The 24390-nt window shown below is 44.6% G+C and overlaps 2 long non-coding RNA genes across 2 annotated transcripts in view; both read right to left on the bottom strand.

The window, feature by feature from the left end:
* Window positions 1–24390, bottom strand: part of LOC137429158 (uncharacterized) — a 960590-nt gene that overhangs the window by 620892 nt on the left and 315308 nt on the right. Inside the window, exon 3 of the long non-coding RNA XR_010984817.2 lies at window positions 7857–8061. This is a non-coding gene — a long non-coding RNA (uncharacterized LOC137429158). The remainder of the gene's footprint in view (window positions 1–7856; window positions 8062–24390) is intronic.
* On the bottom strand, window positions 965–2021 carry LOC144892495 (uncharacterized). Its single transcript, XR_013623701.1, has 2 exons — window positions 1600–2021; window positions 965–1488 (listed from the first exon to the last, which is right to left on the bottom strand). It is a non-coding gene; the product is annotated as an uncharacterized LOC144892495 (long non-coding RNA).

The following is a 24390-nucleotide window of genomic DNA, read 5'->3' as shown; positions in this document are numbered from 1 at the left end:
GAGAGGAGACCGAGGGAGGGGAGAGAGGAGACCGAGGGAGGGGGAAGAGGAGACCGAGTGAGGAGGAGAGGAGACCGAGTGAGGAGGAGAGGAGACTGAGGGAGGGGAGAGGTGACCGAGGGAGGGGGAGAGGAGACAGTGGGTGAGGGGAGCGGGGGGAGGGGGAGAGGAGACTTGGGGAAGGGGAGAGGAGACTAGGGGAAGGGGAGGGGAGACTGAGGGAGAGGAGACGAGACTGGGGGAGGGGAGGAGGAGACTGGGGGAGGAGGAGAGGAGACTGGGGGAGGAGGAGAGGAGACTGGGGGAGGAGGAGAGGAGACTGGGGGAGGAGGAGAGGAGACTGGGGGAGAGGGAGGGCAGACTGGGGGAGGGGGAGGAGGAGAGGAGACTGGGGGAGGGGGAGAGGAGACTGGGGGAGGGGGAGAGGGGACTGGGGGAGGGGGAGAGGGGACTGGTGGAGGGGGAGAGGACACCAGGGGAGGGGGAGAGGAGATTGGGTGAAGGGGGTGGGGAGAAGAGACTGGGTGAATGGGTAGAGGAGAGTTAGGGAAGGGGAGTGGAGACTGAGACTGAGGGAGAGGAGACTGGGGGAGGGGGGGAGGAGACTGGGGGAGGGGGAGAGAAGTGAGGAGGAGTTTGAAAGGAATGACGGGAGAGTAGTAAAGCAACACCCACTCTCCCCCGTGTGTGTGCCCCATTCTCCCCCAGGTGTGTGCCCCAATCTCCCCCGTGTGTGTGACCCACTCTCCCCCGTGTGTGTGACCCACTCTCCCCCATGTGTGTGACCCACTCTCCCCCGTGTGTCCATAACTTTTTTCTCTCTGGGCCAATTCTTTTCAAATCTACACCAGCCTCCATGTGGACCCAAATTTTAGCTTGATCTTATGTCCTTTCATATTAAAAAAAAACACATCATCCCCATTGACCCACAGATGGCCTCCAAAGTCCCCCATGAACAACATCATCGAGTCCAAAATCAAACACACTTTATTTAAATAATTGTGAATGTGAAACTGCATTCTTTTAACACAATCAAAAACAAAAACAGTGTTTAAAAACAAAATCTGTTTCGTAACAAAACAATCGTGCCAGGGCAGTCAGGCTATCAGTGTTACTTGGTGCTCTTGACCAGTTGATTTTTAGTGGCACTGGTTGGCAGAAGCTTCCGGTGATGCTCAAAGACCTGGTAGAGGAGCTGGCGCTGCTGGGCATTCTTGGTGAGGACTTCATTAAAGTCAGTAGCCAATTTGATTGCACGTTCTGTATAGTCGTTCACCACCTTCAGCTCACGAACAGTCTTGTACGCTGCAATGTTGTCATCAGCTCGAACCATGTGTGTACTGCGTCCGTCAGGAACTCCTGTGACAAATGAAGTGACTCAAAGAGGTTGAGCGAGCGCTGTGTGACAAACTGTGCCACGGGAAGGTTCCGGAACTCAGGGATCTTGTTTGGAGCCATACGTCGAACATCTTCTGGGAGTGGATCTCTCTGCAAAGCATTGACGATAGCCCCCTTATCTTCATCAGTGCGGTCATCGCTGAACAAAGGCAGTGCTGCAAGGTTCTCACTTAGGTACTACAAGTGCTACAACTTAGGTACCTCTCCCAGGAGCCAAAGTGTGAGTCTCGCAAACTCTCGGTCGTCTTCACGAGGTTGGACAGTCTCCAGGTGTTGTTGAAGGTTATGGACAACAAGAGTACGGCGAGATTCCAGCCATGCTTTCTCTGATGCACTCAAACTACCTGCACCAGCCTCGTCGCTATCAAGAGCATCAAACTTTGACTTGTCGATAACATCCCACTGTGACTTGATTCGACGAAAAAGCTCAATCTCTGGTCCCTTTGAGGTAAAGAAAGTATCGAAGACAAGAATTGTCTGAGAAGAAACAAAGTTATGGACACCAGAAATTTCACCGAATGCTGTCACACAGAGTACTTTTAGAGGGTTCTGGGAGACCACTTATTCTTGTTGGATTGCCATAAAACTTTTACTGTGTTATTTTTTCATCTAACCCCCTAGAATGACCGTGTGTGCGATATGAATGAATGAATGAATAAAATATGAATGATCGTTTTAAGGCCATTTTCCCCGCTAGAGCGGGGGTTAGCCTTGCGGGCCCCATGACTATCATGGTTCCCTGTTTGAGGCAATGTTTTTATGGCCGGATGCCCTTCCTGACGCCAACCCTTAGTCGCCTCTTACGATGCGCAGGGATACAGTGTACCTATTCTAAACCGGGGTACACACCGTGAAAATGAGAAACGTGAAAAAAACGTGAAAACGTGAAACAAAGAAAAAAAATACGACATAAAAATTGGCCACCCGAATTCACATGTTATCAGAAGTAAATAAATTGTGTAGATTACATCCATTTGAGGATCTGATTAATTGCCAGGAACCATTTTGTAAAACAGAATGTGCAGGTGCAGCATCTAACCCAATATGTCCAAATGTCACACACGTCCATACCTGTGGGATTCCCATGGGTGACCCCATGAATGTAAAGGATAATTCTAATGGATTCTAAATGGTGATTCCAAAGGTTTAGAAAGTGCAATTCCAAAAAGTTCTAACGGGTAATTCTAGGGGGTTCCAAAGGTTTATTGTAAAGGTTTACAAAATGTAATTCTAATAGGGTTCCAAAGACTGTTTATATGTGATTATTAAAGGTAATTCTAATGGGTTTTGTGCGTTTCTCGGCTTTGCCAATTTCATATTAAAATGCCAAACGGAACCTCTTCCTTCAGACACTGGTGCGTTTTTGTCCCCGTCGCACAGCGTAGCGAAAGGGGGACTATGGCTTTCCCCTCCGTCCGTGTGTCCGTGCGTGCGTGCGTGTGTGCGTGCGGGCTTGCGTGTTTGTGTGCGGGCGTGCGTAAGCGAAGGACCGCATTCGAATTTGGTGTGTGGGTGCAACCCACGTCAAAATCCAAGATGGCCGCCGCCATGTATGTCTGATGCCATGTATGTCTTAACCTTGTGAGATGAATATCTTGAAAAATAAGCGAAGTACCAACGTCTAATCTGGTGTGTGGGTGTATCTAGGCATAAAGAAGAACGCTATTGAAAATTGGGTCGCCACGTCAAAATCCAAGATGGCCGCCACCATATATATGTCTGAAACGTGTGAGCGAAATATCTCGAAAAATAAGCGAAGTACCAACTGCTAATCTGGTGTGTGGGTGTATCTAGGCACAAGGAAGAACGCTGTTTAAAATTGGGTCGCCACGTCAAAATCCAAGATGGCCGCCGCCATGTATGTCTGAACCTTGTGAGATGAATATCTTGAAAAAATAAGCGATGTACCAACTTCTAATTTGGTGTGTGGGTGTATCTCGGCATAAGGAAGAACGCTATTGAAAATTGGGTCGCCACGTCAAAATCCAAGATGGCCGCCACCATATATATGTCTGAAACGTGTGAGCGAAATATCTCGAAAAATAAGCGAAGTACCAACTGCTAATCTGGTGTGTGGGTGTATCTAGGCACAAGGAAGAACGCTGTTTAAAATTGGGTCGCCACGTCAAAATCCAAGATGGCCGCCGCCATGTATGTCTGAACCTTGTGAGATGAATATCTTGAAAAAATAAGCGATGTACCAACTTCTAATTTGGTGTGTGGGTGTATCTAGGCACAAGGAAGAACGCTGTTTAAAATTGGGTCGCCACGTCAAAATCCAAGATGGCCGCCGCCATGTATGTCTGAACCTTGTGAGATGAATATCTTGAAAAATAAGCGAAGTACCAACTTCTAATATGGTGTGTGGGTGTATCTCGGCATAAGGAAGAACGCTATTGTAAATTGGGTCGCCAGGTCAAAATCCAAGATGGCCGCCACCATATATATGTCTGAAACTTGTGAGCATAATATCTTGAAAAATAAGCAAAGTACCAACTTCTAATCTGGTGTGTGGGTGTATCTAGGCATAAGGAAGAACGCTATTGAAAATTGGGTCGCCACGTCAAAATCCAAGATGGCCGCCACCATATATATGTCTGAAACTTGTGAGCATAATATCTTGAAAAATAAGCGAAGTACCAACTTCTAATATGGTGTGTGGGTGTATCTAGGCATAAGGAAGAACGCTATTGAAAATTGGGTCGCCACGTCAAAATCCAAGATGGCCACCGCCATGTATGTCTGAACCTTGTGAGTGGAATATCTTGAAAAATAATTGAAGTACCAACTTCTAATCTGGTGTGTGGGTGTATCTAGGCATAAGGAAGAACTCTATTGAAAATTGGGTGGCCACGTCAAAATCCAAGATGGCCGCCGCCATGTATGTCTGAACCTTGTGAGCGGAATATCTTGAAAAATAAGCGAAGTACCAACTTCTAATCTGGTCGGTGGGTGTATCTAGGCATAAGGAAGAACGCTATTGAAAATTGTGTGGCCACGTCAAAATCCAAGATGGCCGCCTCCATGTATGTCTGAACCTTGTGAGCGAAATATCATATCATAGCATGTTTTCTGCGTCTTCCACTTTGTCAACTCACATCACTTCACCGACGGGGGACCTAGGCGTAACGCTTGTTATTTTTAATTTATGGTTAAAAAGTCGAATTTTCTTGGGATTTGGTTGGGTTGAGTCTTAAACAATGTCAGTGGCAGTCAAAAATGATTTAAAAAAATTATCTCACAAGAATAGATCATGGAAGAGCCGAAAATGCTTTAGCTTTGTGAGGCCTCAAAGCACAGAACTTTTTAACATTAATAAAATCAAAACATGAGACCCCACAAACAAACCACTTTTTATGGCATAGCCCGTATTGCAAAGCCATCTAGAACAGTGTTTGTTTGTCCATATGTTCGTGTATGTATGTCCCTCACAAACGTACACCAATTAGAGCTGAGGATCTGGTCACATGACTGGGATGATGTGATGCGATTACGTCTGTGATGTCATTACGGTGTACAACGGCTGACGCCACACACCGCCATTTTGATTTCTATGCCGTTCAGACCGAACATATTGTCGAACCTGTCATATATCATCACAATCGCCATGCTCTACCTTTAGGTTTTTCATTCAGTGTGAAACACAAACAAACCCATTGTTCAAATGACCATCAAATATCGAAAGCATCGGCATTTCGGGTCTTCCAACAACACAGCACGTAAAGGCCTTCGGCTTCATGCCTTCATGCCTCACCTTCAGGCCACTTTGGACAAATTAGCCCAGGTTTCATAATACAGCAGTATCTTTTTCGTTATAACAATAATAATAACTAGCCGAAACCCGTGGAACATCCACGGAAGGGAGGATGTGGTGTATGGATAGAGTGCACCATGATGGATGGCAATGGCATAGGGGATTTGCTTGTCCGAGTAAGAGTTAGGAAGAAAGATGAGAATGAAGAGTGCGTATATGAACAACGTATTTATTGCAATCTACTTAAATGACAACGCTACGATATACTTTTGAAAAATGAATGGATTCGTAATAGAATCGGCATAGCACCACTCTGGGATTGTCCCCTCAGTGGACGGCTTGCTGTCGCCTTCGACTGTCCAATCAGCGGACGGCTTGCTTCGCCTTCACCCAGCAGACGCCAATACGATGGCGTCGTAAGATGGCGTCGTATCGGCAGTTAATCGGATGCTTTTGGGCCCCAACGTCGGCTAATTCAGATTTTTCGAGTATGCCTGTACTTGATAAACAAAGAGCGCGGTTCGTAGATCGTAAATCTATTAGTGCCGTGGGCATCGGGTCACTGGGTGCGGCGGAAAAGGGATATCAAAGTCGAGTCCTTACGGTATTATTATATAGACTAGCCGAAACCCGTGGAACATCCACGGAAGGGAGGATGTGGTGTATGGATAGAGTGTACCATTATGGATGGCATAGGGGAGCGCTCATGGGATCTTCTTCTTCCGTTGAGCTCCAATTTTTTCTCTTTAAGTTAAGTCCAATCAGTCCTCTCTGCTCGAAGTGCTCAGGCCATGCCTTCCCGCTCTCATACTTTTATTTCCATTTGGTGTAGAAAGAGATTGACATATCGTTTGTCTGTTTTCAGCTCGTTATCTTTAAGCTTCCTTACGTCTCGCCACCTGCTACACCTCTCTGAGTTACGAGGATTTATGCAACGTACCCTGAGTATCGCAACGTCACTCCATTTAACTTTATTAAAATGACGATAAAGACCTTTCCTTATATATCCTAATTTAAAATGTTCAAGGGAATAAAAAGACCATTTGGTTCACACCACTCGACTGTCCAATCAGCGGACGGCTCGCTTCGCCTTCGCCCAGCAGATGCCAATACGATGGCGTCGTAAGATGGTGTCGTATCGGCAGTTAATCGGATGCTTTTGGGCCCCAACGTCGGCTAATTCAGATTTTTCGAGTGTGGCTGTACGTGATAAACAAAGAGCGCGGTTCGTAGATCGTAAATCCATTAGTGCCGTGGGCATCGGGTCACTGGGTGCGGCGTAAAAGGGATAACAAAGTCGAGTCCTTACGCTATTATTATATAGCTTAAAAAAAAAAAAAATTATATATAGATAATTATTATATCGATAATCGTAACATTATTAACATTAATAGAAATAATATAGTAAATATAATTGTAACACGGCAATCCCTTTGTCATGACTGCAAAGTTTGAAGCGGTGTATGGTTCATTGATGACTCAAAACAAATAGAATAAACCAGTGTCTCAGTGCAATGTCTTTATTGTCCCCCGTCGCACCACGGAGCGAAAGGGAGACTATGGTTTTCCCCTCCGTCCGTGTGTCCGTCCGTGTGTGCGGGCGTGTGTGCGTGCGTGCGTAAGCGAAGGACCGCATTCGAATTTGGTGTGTGGGTGCAACCCATGTCAAAATCCAAGATGGCCGCCGCCATGTATGTCTGATGCCATGTATGTCTGAACCTTGTGAGCGGAATGTCTTGAAAAATAAGCGAAGTACCAACTTCTAATCTGGTGTGTCGCTGTATCTAGGCATAAGGAAGAACCCGATTGAAAATTGGGTCGCCAAGTCAAAATCCAAGATGGCCGCCGCCATGTATGTCTGAGCCTTGTGAGCAGAATATCTTGGAAAAATAAGCAAAGTACCAACTTCTAATCTGGTGTGTGGGTGTATCGAGGCACAACGAAGAAGGCTGTTGAAAATTGGGTCGCCACGTCAAAATCCAAGATGGCCGCCACCATATATATGTCTGAACCTTGTGAGCGAAATATCTTGAAAAATAAGCGAAGTACCAACTCCTAATCTGGTGTGTGGGTGTATCGAGGCATAAGGAAGAACCCTATTGAAAATTGGATCGCCACGTCAAAATCCAAGATGGCCACCGCCATGTATGTCTGAACCTTGTGAGCGGAATATCTTGAAAAATAAGCGAAGTACCAACTCCTAATCTGGTGTGTGGGTGTATCTAGGCATAAGGAAGAACGCTATTGAAAATTGTGTCGCCACTTCAAAATCCAAGATGGCCGCCACCATATATATGTCTGAACCTTGTGAGCGAAATATCTTGAAAAATAAGCGATGTACCAACATCTAATCTGGTGTGTGGGTGTATCTAGGCATCAGGAAGAAACCTATTGAATATTGGATTGCCACGTCAAAATCCAAGATGGCCACCGCCATGTATGTCTGAACCTTGTGAGCGGAATTTCTTGAAAAATAAGCGATGCACCAACTTCTAATCTGGTGTGTTGGTGTATCTAGACATAAGGAAGAACGTTATTGAAAATTGTGTCACCACGTCAAAATCCAAGATGGCCCCCTCCATGTATGTCTGAACCTTGTGAGCGAAATATCATATCACAGCATGTTTTCTGCGTCTTCCACTTTGTTTTCATGGTAACAGACAGCTTAGATACTTACAGTGATTCTAAATAATTTTACACTTACATTATTTGCTCCCCATGTCATATGATCCTCTTCAAGTGAAGTATCAAACAAGTCCGGCTGCACCGCTGGTGGACTTTTCGTCTTGCTTTCTTCTTTTCAAGAAACACTCGCCTCTCCAAATATCCACACTTGCACCCACTCACGTAACCACAGCACCGACGCTGGTAACTTGCAGCGATTCATGTATACCAGAGACCTGTGTGGCCTGAGAAACAACATGGAGAGAAAAAAGCAAAACCCATCAGAATTACCCTTTAGAACCCTGTAGAATGATCCTTTCGAACATTAGAACACTCTTGGATTCAAACCCAGGCTAAGGGGTGTTGCAAAATAAATGATACTTTTTTTTCTCCAAAGATGAAATGAAGTTTCAATCAGATGAAAATCCAGCCAAAGGCTTCATTTCATTCAAAAATTAAAAGCTCACTTTTAATATGCGTCAATATGTCCACCATTAGCTTCAGAAACCATTTGAAGTCGACTTATAAAAAATTTCACCGTATTCACGAACATTAGTTGCAAATATGACGGACACAACATGCAGGCAAAGTGCGCGACACGTCATGATGACGCAAGCAAAATTTGAATTAAAAAATCGCGGACATGTGGTCAATACAATCTGGGAGGGGAAAAGTATCATTTATTTTGCAACACCCTACAGACAGCTCACAGGTGAGTGTAGGAGCTTGGGACAATAAGGGGAAAGAAAGAAGTGTGGTTAAAAAAACAATGGTGATATTCATCCCCTCTTTACCACGTAACATTTCTTGGCTTCATTGGCAACTGTGTTTGAAGATAGTTGGACGGGTAGCACGGTGTAGTGGTGTTGTTTGCTGTCTGAATGTTGAAAACACAAAGTATGCAGTCTGATTTTCACCTGCCTGACTGCACTCTTATTCTGACATTGTTTCTTATTTGTGACATTTATTTAACGACACCTTTGCAAAATCTTTATTTTCTGCAGGAATGCTGAGCCTCAAGTGCAAAATGTATCTGTTGCTGAAGAGCTGCCAACTGGTGAGTTTTGAGAATTAATCTTCATAAAATATATTATTATCTCATTTACAGGTACAAGAAGAGACACCTGAAAATATTTGTTGTTGTTTTGTTTCTTTTTCAATTTGCCGGTGGTGGCTGCTTGTCCCTCATGACAGTGACACAAACAACTTCCTCTCACCACAGCAACCTTTCCCATGCATGCTCCAAACCAAATTGAGCATCACCTCAACCAATACAAAACAATACTGATTGGTAATATTAGTGGTGGAGGAGTAAGGCAAGGATTAAAATGGACAGACAAGATGATGGAATAGATGAGGAAGTTAAAGATCGAGCTGCTGGAAAAACATTTGAATGGCGTTCCCGAAGAGGCAACCTCTGGATCATAGATGGTACCAGATGATGGTGAGAAAGCAAATCAATTTCAATGAAAATGTAAAACGACATGATCAATGAGGTGGAGGAAACGCTGAAAGCAAGCAAGTAGTAGGTTTGGATTGGGAAGGATTAATGTTCCATAAATATTGTCATGTGGATGGCTCTATTAAGACAAAGCACCCACGGATGACAATCGAGCTTACTTTGAGGCGACGACCAAATACGGATTTCACTCGACAAGCACTGGAGGAAAAGAGAAGAAGAAGCGGCGAAGCTTTACCTGACACGACCCGCGCACAGTCTTCAACCCTACAGGAAATTAAACTCACGAACAAGGATTTTATATGTACAAAAATAAGACGGCTTTATTGCCGGACCCCGTGAACAAAGAGCACGATATCTAAAACCCATAATGAGCGCTTCTATATACAGACTTCTAACATGTACAGATGGGGAGGATATGAACGAAAATGCGTCGTTGTGTGTTCTGTGTGGTGTGAGCTTAGCTCTGTCTGGTTGAGGTGTGTCGGGGATCGTCAGGCTCGTTGGCGTCGTCCAGGCCCCAACCGTTCAAACCCGCCGCGGCACTGGTGTTGGCGGGAAGAAAAGCCGCCGTCCACCGTTCATGCTCTACTCGGCCCCCACTGAGCCACTCATTCGCCCCGGCCTCGTCCGCTGGCGTGCCACCGGCCCTCTGCGCGACTCGAACGGGTCGCGTGCAGCTCGCTCCTCCGGCCGTGCCTGGCTCCGAGCGCAGTCGTCCGACGCAATTCAATCTTTCAATCCTGACAAATCTCACTCTCACTATGTCTCTCCAAAAAGACCGACTGGACAACCCTCCCATCTACTTTCTGAACAATCTTCTCCAAGAAGTTCTGTCGCTCAAGCTTTTGGGTCTCACGATCTGCCATGATCTTTCCTTGGGAAACCACATTTCAAATCTGGCCTCCAAAGCCAGTCGCCGACTGGGCATCCTCCGTTATGCGAAGGTCCTTCCTTGGCACACCTGAGCTCCTCACCACATACAAGGCTTTCATCCGCAGTTCAATGGAATACAGCTCTCCCCTCTGGGCTGTTGCTCCTGCCTCACACCTAGCTCTTCTTCACGCTGTTGAAACCAAAGTGTTCAGAATCATTGGAATGTCCCGCGATGAAGCTAACTCCGAGGGCCTTTCACTCACTCACCGCAGGCAGGTAGGTGGTCTTTCTATCTTCTACCGACTCCTATCCGGCCTAGCTCCCCCAGCTCTACCTGTGCTCTGTCCCCCAAATATTCCTGCTGGACACACAAGATCTGCCAGCAATCCTCTTCGGGTGAAACTGCCAAAATCAAGACTCTCTGCTCACCTTCACTCCTTCATTCCTCTTTTCTCCTGCCTCTGGAACAAACTCGCACACATTTGAACATGGTGATATTTAGCCCATTTATATTTTTGTTTGATATCTGTCACAATATCTGTTTGATGGTCATTTTGCCTGTTTTTCCAGGATCTTTTCTCCATCATGGTGAAGATAAGGTTGCTGTCAGCCCAAACTTTCATGGTTATTTTGCCCCTCATGTTGAATATGATGAGAGTACTTCCAATGATGAGAGTGCTGCCAGTGATGACTATGCAGAGTACAATGTGGGGCAGGTCGTGGTAAGCAGTACATTTCATTATCTTTTCCAATAATAGCTCGGTTTGCGTCAGGGTTGCATTCCTTGAAAGTGTGACGATGATCAAACGACGTAAATCAAAACAATTTGTATGCCTCCGCCGACGAAGTCGCTGGAGGCATTATGTTTTCAGGTTATCCGTCCGGAGGTCTGTCCGTCCATTTCACCATCCCATCCGTAAGTCCATGATAGGAATTCGTTACCGCGTTAACATTAGAAGGGCTGAAGGGATCTTTGTCATACTTGATGCAGGTATGTATAATGAGTTAAAGATGAACTGATTCGATTTTGGGGTCAAAGGGCAAAGATCAGAGGTCATGTTAGGTAAAACTCCTGTTACAGTGATAACTTGTGAACCAGTGATGTGATTCTGACCAAAGTTAGTACAAGTTTGTATTATGACGTAAAGGTGAACTTGTTTGATTTTGGCATCAAGAGGTCAAAGGGCAAAGTCTGTGATTGGTCTATAAGTTGAGAATGACTGAAGTGATCTAATTCAAACTTGGCACAGGTAGTATGTATAATGATGTAAAGATTAACCGATTAGATTTTTGGGTAAATAGGTCAGAGGTCATGTTAAGTAAAAATTATGTTGCTGCACCAACTCGTGAACCAGTAATGGGATTTTGAACAAACTTGGTATTATTATATTCGAGCAGAAGTACCCGGCATTGCCGGACGGTGGAGGGGAGGGACAAGGGGAGGGGAGGAGAGGGGGGAGGGAGGGGAGAAGAGGGGGGGAGGGGGAGGAGGGGGGAGGTGGGGTAAGGGTGGAAGGGGGAGGGTAAGGGAGAAAGGGGAGGGGGTAGGGTGTAGGGGGAGGGGAGGGGAGGGGGTAGGGTGTAGGGGGAGGAAATCCTTCCGATGCCCATTGTAGTCTTTATAATATTGTCGTGCGATTCCCTCAATTAACACTGAGACAACCACGGAAGGCTTAAAGCAAGCTTTAACTTCGAGGTGACTATCAAATGCGGATTTTCTATACGTGCAGAGAAAGAAAGGCAAGGGCAAGCTGCAGAGCGCTTATTGTCCCCCGTTGCACTGCGGAGCGAAAGGGGGACTATGGTTTTCCCCTCCGTCCGTGTGTCCGCCCGTCCGTCCATGCGTGCGTGCGTGCGTGCGTAAGCGAAGGACCGCATTCGAATTTGGTGTGTGGGTGCAACCCACGTCAAAATCCAAGATGGCCGCCACCATGTATGTCTGATGCCATGTATGTCTGAACCTTGTGAGCTGAATATCTTGAGAAATAAGCAAAGTACCAACTTCGAATCTGGTGTGTGGGTGTATCGAGGCACAAGGAAGAACGCTATTGAAAATTGGGTCGCCACGTCAAAATCCAAGATGGCCGCCGCCATGTTTCTCTGAACCTTGAGATGAATATCTTGAAAAATAAGCGAAGTACCAACTTCGAATTTGGTGTGTGGGTGCAACCCACGTCAAAATCCAAGATGGCCACCGCCATGTATGTCTGATGCCATGTATGTCTGAACCTTGTGAGCTGAATATCTTGAAAAATAAGCGAAGTACCAACTTCTAATTTGGTGTGTGGGTGTATCTCGGCATAAGGAAGAACGCTATTGAAAATTGGGTCGCCACGTCAAAATCCAAGATGGCCACCTTGCGTCTTCCACTTTGTCAACTCGCGTCACTTCACCGACGGGGGACCTAGGTGTAACGCTTGTTTGTACGATCCCACTGGGCAGTCTTCCAACCTGCAAAAAGTAACTCAATCGGGAACAGGTTTAAAATGTACAGAAAATAACGAACGTGTTTATTCAAAAAAATATCGGGAACAAGAAAATGCGACGTGAAACTAAAACAAAATTCCTATCGTGGAGCGCTGCCGCACCAGACTTAAACACAGACAAAGTGATAGATAAAAAGAACTGGAAAATAATTGTGTTGAATTTAATTGTGAGGACTTAGCTCCGATCACTGGTAGGATCACTGGTGGGAATGATGATTCCCCCCACCATAGGTATTTGCTTTCTTCTTTGGAACTACACCCAATTTCGATGAAAATTGACCACAACCTTCGTCAACCGTGATGCATCAACGTTTGTTCACGGCATGAATGAATTAGGGTTGAAGGTGATGTACGGGGTGTTTGACCCCCTAAAATAGGTATTTGCGCTCTCCTCCGAAACTTCAAACGCAATTTTGTGAAGCTTGATCACAACTTTCATCACCCATGATGTACCAATGTTTGTTAAAAGCATTATATTAGAAAAATCAGGGTCGAAGCAGGTATATGGGTGGTTGGGTGGGGGCATTGCCCCCCAAAAAGAGTTTTTTTTGTTTGTTTAAAGCCTTATGATTACGTTAGTATGATTCTACATGCTGCCCTTTCTTCTAGCAATTGTTAAATTTGTTTGAAATCGGTGTTACTGGTAAAAAATACCTTCAGTCAGTGAAGTATACTGCTTTATTCTACCAGGTGAGCACCCAGAGGTATTGCCCCTATTTTTAAAAGCAGCATTATATTCTCCACATAATCTCTATTTGAACATAGCACAATGTGTACACTTTAACAAAAAAATCATTGGTCATGATCGGCCCCTTCTGATTGGGGGCCTGGCACCGAGGCGCCATAGCAGCCATTGTAAACCCGGCCCTGGAGCTCCAAATATTCCCCGATATGTAGAATGTAGATCTACTGGTGCATGTGTGACAATTGGAATATAATTGAAATTCAGCATTGATTGCTTTTAAGACTATTTTCTATATCTGTATATTAACCACACCCCAAACTTTTAACTTTTTTGCTGATAAAAAGCACGGTTATTGTCCCCCGTCGCACCGCGGAGCGAAAGGGGGACTATGGTTTTCCCCTCTGTCCGTCCGTCCGTCCGTGCGGGCATGCGTGCATGCGTGCGTGCGTGCGCGAAGGACCGCATTCGAATTTGGTGTGTGGGTGCAACCCACGTCAAAATCCAAGATGGCCGCCACCATGTATGTCTGACGCCATGTATGTCTGAACCTTGTGAGCGGAATATCTTGAAAAATAAGCGAAGTACCAACTTCTAATCTGGTGTGTGGGTGTATCTAGGCATAAGGAAGAACGCTATTGAAAATTGGGTCGCCACGTCAAAATCCAATATGGCCGCCGCCATGTATGTCTGAACCTTGTGAGCGGAATATCTTGAAAAATAAACGAACTACTAACATCTGGTGTGTGGGTGTATCTACGCATAAGGAAGAAAGCTATTGAAAATTGGGTCGCCAGGTCAAAATCCAAGATGGCCGCCGCCATGTGTGTCTGAACCTTGTGAGGGGAATATCTTGAAAAATAAACGAACTACTAACTTCTAATCTGGTGTGTAGGTGTATCTAGGCATAAGGAAGAAGGCTATTGAAAATTGGGTCACCACGTCAAAATCCAAGGTGGCCGCCACCATATATATGTCTGAACCTTGTGAGCAAAATATCTTGAAAAATAAACGAGCTGCTAACATCTGACCTGGTGCGTGGGTGTATCTACGCATAAGGAAGAATGCTATTGAAAATTGGGTCGCCAGGTCAAAATCCAAGATGGCCACCGCCATGTATGTCTGAACCTTGTGAGGGGAATATCTTGAAAAATAAACGAACTACTAACTTCTAATCTGGTGTGTGGGTGTATCTACGCATAAGGGAGAACGCTATTGAAAATTGGGTCGCCACGTCAAAATCCAAGATGGCCGCCTTGCGTCTTCCACTTTGTCAACTCGCATCACTTCACCGACGGGGGACCGAGGCGTAACGCTTGTTACACCAGAAAATACAGTATTATGTGTCAATCAGTGCCAAAAAATCTCAATTTAATCCATTTTAAATTCAGGTTGTGACACCAAAAAATGTTTTTAAAAAGTCAAGTGTGTGAATACTTTCTGAAGGCACTGTATCAGGAATAAACAGCCTTGTCCTCGCTTTGCTCGCCTTAGGCCGAATAAAGCCACATATACTTAATATCCAATTATTTAGATGACGGGGTTTCTTTTTCAGTTGAGAAAAAACTTTTGTGTTGCACACCATAACTTATTTGATGAATGCAAATGTATTTTATGAGTTTCGAGTCAAACCTTGGTCGTTGCATCAGTGAGTGCTTGTTTGGAATGTGCTTGTTATGCAAATGTAAGTATTCGATTGCGACAAATGTATAGGATTCGGTCACAAATACATTTGTTTTGCTTCTTTGCAGATATCACATGACAAGACTGACTTCAATGTGGGAAGCAGTCCACCAACCTTTGCAAGGTAAACATTGGTTTCCCTTCTGACTGCGATGCTTCGGAAGGATCCACTGACTGTGGCGGTGAGGGATTGATAGTTTTGAACTGCAGTGTTTTATTTGCATGAACAAGAATGTTCACACATGCTGGGGTTACTGATCTCTTGTTATTGTGGATCAAAATGCAATTGCTCACCAGTGGAGGTTTTTCCTGATCGTGTTCATATTTGATTCCAACACATACATTGTTTTGCAGGAGATTTTGAACCACACATGGTTCAAGGAAAATGGACTGTGATGGATTATTTCAGGTAACTGGCACTCCTTTTGTTCTGTTTTTACATCTTCCATTCTTATTATTCTCCGCAACATTGAGTCTCATGGAAAAGCATGGTGATGGAGAGCGTGAACTGATAATAGGGCAGCAGAGCAAATCTTGAACAAAATAAACATGAACTTCCGGTTCCAGGTCCGAGTGCATTTGACTTGAATCGTGCCATGTGTCTTTCCCGTTTATCAAAGCGAAGTGTTCGGGCCAGATCCGTTGTCTCTCCATGTTTGTAGCTCTGCCATGGTCGGTGGGTGCAGGTTATCTTGTTTCACTCCTGTCTGTCTATTTGTTTGTTTGTCTGTGAACAGGATATCTCAGAGAGTTGTGGATGGATTCGGAGAAATTTGGTGGAGAGGTTGAGTGTGTGACAAGGATGAAATGATGAAATTTTGGTTAAGATTCGGATCTGAGATTTTTTTCAAAGTGATTTCTCACAATTGAGTGATAAGCTTGGGCTAAAACCGATATGTAGCAGAATTGATTCAAATTTGGTGAATATCCAAATCCCAATACGAGAATTTTTTAAGTTTAGTGATTTTTTTTTACCATTGAGTGATAACGGCGAAAACCGATATTTAGCATGATATTTTGGACGAGTTACAACAAAACTCGATGCATGATTTGTATGGGTGACAAGAACAAGCCAATTTGATTTGGCTTCACGTCTGGAATCGGATCCGGCCTATTGGTGGGATACAAAACATAAACTGCTGAACCTTTCAGAGATGTTGGCTCTTCCGAATGCCCATTATAGTCTTTATAATATTGTCGTGCGATTACCTCAATTAACACTGAGAGAACCATGGTAGGCTTAAAGCAAGCTTTAACTCCGAGGCAACTATCAAATGCGCATTTTCTATACGTGCAGAGAAAGAAAGGGAAGGGCAAGCTGAAGAGCGCTTACTTGTACGATCCCACTGGGCAGTCTTCCAACCTGCAAAAAGTAACTCAAACGGGAACAGGTTTAAAATGTACAGAAAATAATGAGTGTTTATTCAAAAAAATATCGGTGACAAGAAAACGCGACGTGAAACTAAAACAAAATACCTATCGTGGAGCGCTCCCGCACCAGACTTAAACACAGACAAAGTGATAGATAAAAAGAACTGGAAAATAATTGTGTTGGATTTAATTGTGAGGACTTAGCTCCGATCACTGGTAGGATCACTGGTGGGAATGATGATTCCCCCCACCATAGGTATTTGCTTTCTTCTTTGGAACTACACCCAATTTCGATGAAAATTGACCACAACCTTCGTCAACCGTGATGCATCAACGTTTGTTCACGGCATGAATGAATTAGGGTTGAAGGTGATGTGCGGGGTATTTGACCCCCTAAAATAGGTATTTGCGCTCTCCTCCGAAACTTCAAACGCAATTTTGTGAAGCTTGATCACAACTTTCATCACCCATGATGTACCAATGTTTGTTAAAAGCATTAGAAAAATCAGGGTCGAAGCAGGTATAAGGGGGGTGGTTGGGTGGGGGGCATTGCCCCCCAAAAAGATTTTGTTTTGTTTGTTTAAAGCCTTATGATTACGTTAGTATGATTCTACATGCTGCCCTTTCTTCTAGCAATTGTTAAATTTCTTTGAAATAGGTGTTACTGGTAAAAAATACCTTTAGTCAGTGAAGTATACTGCTTTATTCTACCAGGTGAGCACCCAGAGGTATTGCCCCTATTTTTAAAAGCAGCATTATATTCTACACATAATCTCTATTTAAACATAGCACAATGTGTACACTTTTTTTTTTTAATCATTGGTCATGATCGGCCCCTTCTGATTGGTGGCCTGGCACCGAGGCGCCATAGCAGCCATTGTAAACCCGGCCCTGGAGCTCCAAATATTCCCCGATATGTAGAATGTAGATCTACTGGTGCATGTGTGACAATTGGAATATAATTGAAATTCAGCATTGATTGCTTTTAAGACTTTTTTTCTATATCTGTATATTAAGCACACCCCCAACTTTTAACTTTTTTGCTGATAAAAAGCACGGTTATTGTCCCCCGTCGCACCGCGGAGCGAAAGGGGGACTATGGTTTTCCCCTCCGTCCGTCCGTCCGTGCGTGCATGCGTGCGTAAGCGAAGGACCGCATTCGAATTTGGTGTGTGGGTGCAACCCACGTCAAAATCCAAGATGGCTGCCGCAATGTATGTCCGCCGCCATGTATGTCTGAACCTTGTGAGCGGAATATCTTGAAAAATAAGCGAAGTACCAACTTCTAATCTGGTGTGTGGGTGTACCTAGGCATAAGGAAGAACCCTATTGAAAATTGGGTCGCCACGTCAAAATCCAAGATGGCCGCCACCATATATATGTCTGAACCTTGTGAGCGAAATATCTTGAAAAATAAACGAACTACTAACGTCTAATCTGGTGTGTGGGTGTATCTACGCATGAGGAAGAACGCTATTGAAAATTGGGTCGCCACGTCAAAATCCAATATGGCCACCGCCATGTATGTCTGAACCTTGTGAGCGGAATATCTTGAAAAATAAGCGAAGTACCAACTTCTAATCTGGTGTGTGGGTGTATCTAGGCATAAGGAAGAACACTATTGAAAATTGGGTCGCCACGTCAAAATCCAAGATGGCCACCTTGCGTCTTCCACTTTGTAAACTCACATCACTTCACCGACGGGGGGACCTAGGCGTCATGCTTCTTTATTGAAAATTGGCCAATTTAAACAAGTCAATTAAAAAATCGCCGTGACCCACGAGTTACCACAACAACGGCCATCTAGCTATGGTAACAGCTTACACAAACAGCTCTCCCGGGCTTATTTCAACCCCGATTTTAATTTTGTTTTCAACTCCAGTCCTACCTGGGGCAGGTTCACACTGGAACACAACAATCCGCTTCGAACGAGATAAAATAATGATTGTAGGTAATAGGCCGTGGACTTGACTAGTCAATAAAATGGTTTTAAAATATTTTCTCACGATTACTCGGTTATTTTATGATGCATGAGGTTACAAGGGACATGTGGGTGTATAAACTATTAATGCATGCATAAATTATTCACAAATCATGAATAACAGGAGTGTTACGGGAGTTTGCAATCTGCTTGGTGTGTTGTAATTTTTGCAAAGTCTAAATATGTCTTGGTATTCCTCGTGCAACAGTTGTGCAGATTGCAGGTCAACAAAAGTGAGTCCGGGTCCGAAGTCGTGTGCCCCCCAAGGTTATTGTGTTCAAGGAATCTCCACCAATGCTGTGTATATATCGTTGTATGCTATCGTTCTGGTTGTTGAAAGAAATAAGGAGTTGTGGCAAGCCCTGCTGACACGAGTATGAAGGTGCAGGGTACAGGTAAGCTAAGGTAAGTTGGTGTAAAGTGTCCTCACACCCTCAGCTTCACTCAAATCTCGTTCCACTCTCACCTCTTTCTCTCCCCTCTTCCTCCCTCTCACCCCCACTCTCTCTCTCTCTCCCAATTGGGGACAACCCCCCAAAATAAGACACCCCAAACAATGTGGGTACAAAGACCTCTCAATGGTGTAGTCCGACTTGTTTAATTATTTCTTACAACAAACTGACACACATTCGGTCAGCCTGTGGGGCTGTAAGTTATCATTGGGGGACCAAACAATTCTGAGTACTCCCATCTATAATTATGCCCACAGGAGCTCATGGTAAGTCTCTCCTCAATGAGAGGTGGGGTTGGGTTAGTTAACAAAATAATGGTAAATACTGTATGTCCAAGGTTTAGCCCAAGTTAAACGAAGTAAACTTCGTCGAAATTAAATTTATTTCCTCCGTCAACCCACTTCTAGGCAGTACGAGGTTAACACTACTTCCCCAATAAATTAACCAAGCTGTCTTCCCCAAATAGTGTGGGTACAAAGACCTTGAGGAAGGTAATCCGATTTATTGGATTATTTCCTACAAACTAACCGACTTGCATTGGTCAAGCCTGTGAGGTAACCATAGGGCTGGCTATAAGTTATCATTGGGGGATCAAATTACTTAGAAGACTCCCAACTACAATGAATGCCCACGGGAGCGAGTGGTAGGTCTCTCCTCTCGGGAGAGGTGGGGTTGGGTTAGTTGACAAAATAATTGCAAGTACTGTCGGGATAAGATCAAGGCAGAGTTTAACAAAGTAAACTCAGTCGAAATTAAATTGATTCCCTCCATCAACCCATTTCTCGGTTGTCTGAGGTTAACACTACCTCCCGAAGAAATTAACTAAGTTATCTTCCCCAAATACCATGGGTCTAAGATGTGTAGTGTTGGGGGCTCTGAAGGGATATAAGGGGTGGAAAGGGTCAAAAGGAGTCTGAGGGGTGTAAGGGGTGCAAGAGGTCTAAAGAGGTCTAAGGGGTTTAAAGGATCCAAGGAGAGTAAAGGGTATAAAGAGGTATAAGGGGTGTAAAGGGGTCTAAAGGTGTTCTCAGGGGTGTTTAGGGATCTAAGGGGGTGTAAAAGGTTGAAAGAGGTCTCAGTGGTTTAAAGGATCCAAGGAGAGTAAAGGGTATAAAGAGGTATAAGGGGTGTAAAGGTGTTTTAAGGGGTGTATAGGGATCTAAGGGGGTGTAAAGGGTCGAAAGAGGTCTAAGGGGTTTAAAGGATCCAAGGAGAGTAAAGGGTATAAAGAGATATAAGGGGTGTAAAGGGGTCTAAAGGTGTTCTCAGGGGTGTTTAGGGATCTAAGGGGGTGTAAAATGTCGAAAGAGGTCTCAGGGGTTTAAAGGGTCTAAGTTGTGTCGTGTAAGGGGTTTAAAGGGGGTCTGTCCCACCCCTCGCTCTCTTCCTCCCCCGTGGTCTCTCTCTCTCCCACCCATCTCAAGCCAATGATGCCTTTGTCACCCCTGTGTGAAGTGGGGCCATCGCCGTGAAATATAAAACACACAGGAAACGGTGCAATGTGCTGAGGCGCGGCGGTGATGGTCATGGTCATGGTTAACCCTCGGCCAGGCAAAGATCCCCGGAGGGTTAAACAGCACGGTGAAGTTTGCATGGCAGTTGTGAATGTTGCTCTGGTGGGGATGGTCTTTCATGTCGCAGTTATTCTTTCATGTAGCACGATGCCACGTTTCTTCCTCGGTGTCGATATTGTATGGTCAGGATTCACCTGTCTATCGGCCGCACTCAATTTGTGATGTGTGCTATCGTTCGAGCCCATAAGGCCAAGGTCCACTGCGTGTGTGAACTGATCTCTTGATCTGATCACTGATGAGTGAAAACTCATCTCTTCCCTCACTCCTACTTATTAATATTATCAGGACCATCATCCACCCTTGCATCTTGCTCACCTTTCCCATCGTTCTGCAAAAATGCCTCCTGACAATATGTACCGAAAATTCACTTAATCTTACCTTTGTCCTTGATGGCTGTGAATGACACTCGAGGATCTTGATGAGGTCCCATTCACCAAGGTTGAGAAGCATTCAGCCGCCGGAAATTCTTCCCCAGCACCACAAGCCTTCCCTTCACTCCAAGACAATCCCACACATCTCCATTTTAAATGGCCTTGTTCCACAGTTCACAACTTCAAACCACACCGTACCTCTCTTTGTCCATATGTCTTCACCTTGACATTGTACACATCAATGCATAAAGTTTCCTTTAAAAAAAACTCAATTTCCACCTCTGCCAGTTCATTGTGCGTCATGCAACAATCATTCATACATATCTAGCAATATGTACCAATAAAATAACAACATGTATGATCCTTTCTGTCCAATGAGACGTATGTTCGTGGATCGTTACCCACTTCATATGCCTTATTGAAGACTACCTAACTACCTCTACAGTTTAGAATCATACATATATTTATCCTTGTGCGGGTTTTCCCAGTATCTGTCAATACAATATTTATTTAAATACCTCCAAGCTTATCAGCCAGAACTACTGGGAAAAAGAAAAAAAAAACCCACTTCACCAACCATTTACGGCTGTTGTCCTTCAGTTTATGAGACAGCCAGCCGGTGAGTGAAATTTTTTATTTCCTTCTCAATTTAACCCTGTAGTTCCAAGAATGGTACGTTCAACAATCCATTGTGACAAAAAAAATTCATTCAAATTATAATACCCTGAAAGTCCAGAAAGCCTGTGATATCATCTATACCCTATTCCCTTCAGTTCGGCCATTTAATCATGATTCTAAATATGAGTGTCTCTTAATAATTCCAAGATGTTATTATTTATCTGAAGAAAAACTGTTATCACACCTTTTCCCATTCAATAACATTAAACATCCACTTTTCATATTCGTGAAGGTACTGCATAAAGTCTTGGATTTGGGAGGGGGTTGGTAGTGAAAATTGAGAGAAGGGGAGAGAAAAGGGTGGGGAGAGGGACTCGAAAGAAAGAAGAGGGAGAAAAGGAAGGTAGGAATGGAGGGAGGGAGGAAGGGGAATAGAGGGATTGGGAAGGTAGTATGGGGAAGGAAGGGGCGCAAATAGGAAAAGAAACAGAGAGAGAGAGAGACAGAGAGATCATACAGTTTGACCCCTCCCTCATCGGAGTGAGTTGCCATGACTAATTTATAGCACTTGTGAGGACTTCTTCTTTTTTAATAAAAAAGGTTAAAAAATAAATACAAATCAAACATTTAAACAGCCTTGGACATGCACCTTGACCCCACGGCCAAGGCACACCATCCATCAAGACTGTCCCATGAGCATACACATGCACCTCAACCATCCCTTCCCACGCCTCCTCCCCCCAAGCCCTCTCCCTCCCACACATCTCCCTGCTCTCAAATGTTGTGTTTGTGTGCTTCCCCTTCTCTCCCCATCTTGTCTTCCGCTCCCTCTTTTTATATATTTTGTTTGTCTGGTTGATTTGTTTGTGAAATAAATGTTAGCTCTTTCACGAGCCTCGATTCAGTATACAAAAAAAAAGAAGAAAAAAAAGGCTGAAGCACATGGTCAATCAGAACACATGCATCCTGATCCCGAAGGGTCATACGATTGGACCTCTCCTCCATAGGAGTGAGACCCCACGCCAGTCGTACCGGAGGACTCAGATTTACAGTAACTTTTTCCCCCTTTTAATCGCAGGACTTTATCTTCGATACTCCAGCTTTTGTTTCCGGTCATCATTTTGTTTTTACCTAAATTTTATGCACATATTGAACATTATGCAAATTGCATACTACAGATCTGACCCAAGACATTTCGTTTAATATTCTGACTTAGTTGCTTATAAAATTCCACCATTCGTTCCTATTTTTCAACGAATTGCAGTGAATATACATGCGACACTTATCAAACAAACTTCTCCAGCGTGATGACATGAATCGAACTCGATGACGTTCCTACGCAAATTACAATACCGGATAAAACCACCTTTAGAGGCCATTTTTCCCCGCAAAGCGGGGGTTGGCCTTTTTCGGGAACCGTGGTTGTTGTTGTTTTTTGGGTCCCCTTTTGAAGCAATGTTTTACGGCCGGATGCCCTTCCTGACGCCAACCCTTTTTGCCGCCTTTAACGACAAACAGGGAATTACCAGTGAACTGGTACTCAATTAGCCGACCTCGGAAGGACGACAGGCTGAGTCAACCCCCCTGGCGTTAATTCAGCGATCGACCAGGATTCGAACCCAGGATCCTAGGATCCTAAGCCGGCACCCTAGCCACTAGCCCAACACCAAATTACAATACCAGATGTGCGATACAAACCCATTCCTTGAACTCACTACGTCACCAAGTCACGTGCGCTCAACACTGAGCATGCAGTGATCGCACACGATTGGGTTAAACTTGATTGGCCAAACGAACACCATTGAAACCTATGTTGGCATCAATGGATGGCTACGTTAGCTACCTGACAGGAGTAGTACCTTGTCAGTGGACTCACTCCTATTGAGAGGAGTGGTCCAATTGTATGACCATGCATTGTGGCCCTTCGGGGTCAGGATGCATGTGTTTGAATGACCATGTGCTTCAGCCTTTGGGTTGAGGTGCATGTGTAATGTTATTGGGACAGCCTTGATAGACGTTGTGCCTTGGCCATGGGGTCAAGGTGCACGTCCAAGGCTGTTCAAATGTTTGATATTTTACCTTTTTTCATCGTAAAAAAAGGCAGGCCTTAGCTCTGGCCTCATAAGAGCCTTTGGGTTGAGGTGCATGTGTAATGTTATTAGGACAGCCTTGATAGACGGTGTGCCTTGGCCATGGGGTCAAGGTGCACATCCAAGGCTGTTCAAATGTTTGATTTTTTACCTTTTTTATTTTAAAAAAAGGCAGGCCTCAATGCTGGCCTCATAAGCACCATTGAAAAGCTAACCTTGTTCAAGTCTACCTTCTTACATACATGTCGATCTACCTATACCACTGGCGGATCCGACTCAAATGCACACAAAGGCGCCACGTCTCGAACATCAGGATAGCTATTAAAATCGAAGGTTATCTCGTGTCTGACACAGACAGAGACATCCGCCCTCCCATTTGTGCACCATTATCCGGTGTCCAGGATCCCTCAGTTATGATTTTGGGTTCATGCCTGCATATATGATCATACAGTATGCTTGCGCAGTACAGTGCACCCTGTTTACAATAAAGTCGGGTCGACCGTGAGGAGTCACAGCCCCCGGGGCATTTCTGCAGTTGCATTTTGAACGAACTTCACATCTGTATTGTTAAACTGTGTCCCATGTTCGCACACCACACGCGGAGAAACTGCCTCGGGCGGCGGTCGCTTCTATACCCACACGCGCACAGCACGAAGTTTCCATGTACGTCCCAGATCGATAGCTCCCCAGTACTTATTTGCATCAGTGATAGACGCTTCGTTTCAGCCACTCGTCCCTCTAAGTGTGACAACGCAAACAGACCGACCGTTATCGCAACGATCGTCGTTTGACTCGATGTGCTTCTTTTTTTTTTTTTTTGGTATCCAAGATCGAGGCTCTTGTAAGAGCTAACATCAATTACAAAAAAAAAAACGGACACACAAAACATACAATAAAGGGAGCAGGAGACAAGATAGGGAGAGAGAGGGAA

The sequence above is a fragment of the Myxine glutinosa genome, chromosome 6 (assembly GCF_964187855.1).
Source record: "Myxine glutinosa chromosome 6, kmMyxGlut1.1, whole genome shotgun sequence".
Taxonomy (NCBI): Eukaryota; Metazoa; Chordata; class Myxini; order Myxiniformes; family Myxinidae; genus Myxine; species Myxine glutinosa.
Note: the sequence above shows the minus strand (reverse complement) of the source record. Positions and strands in the feature narration are given on the sequence as shown.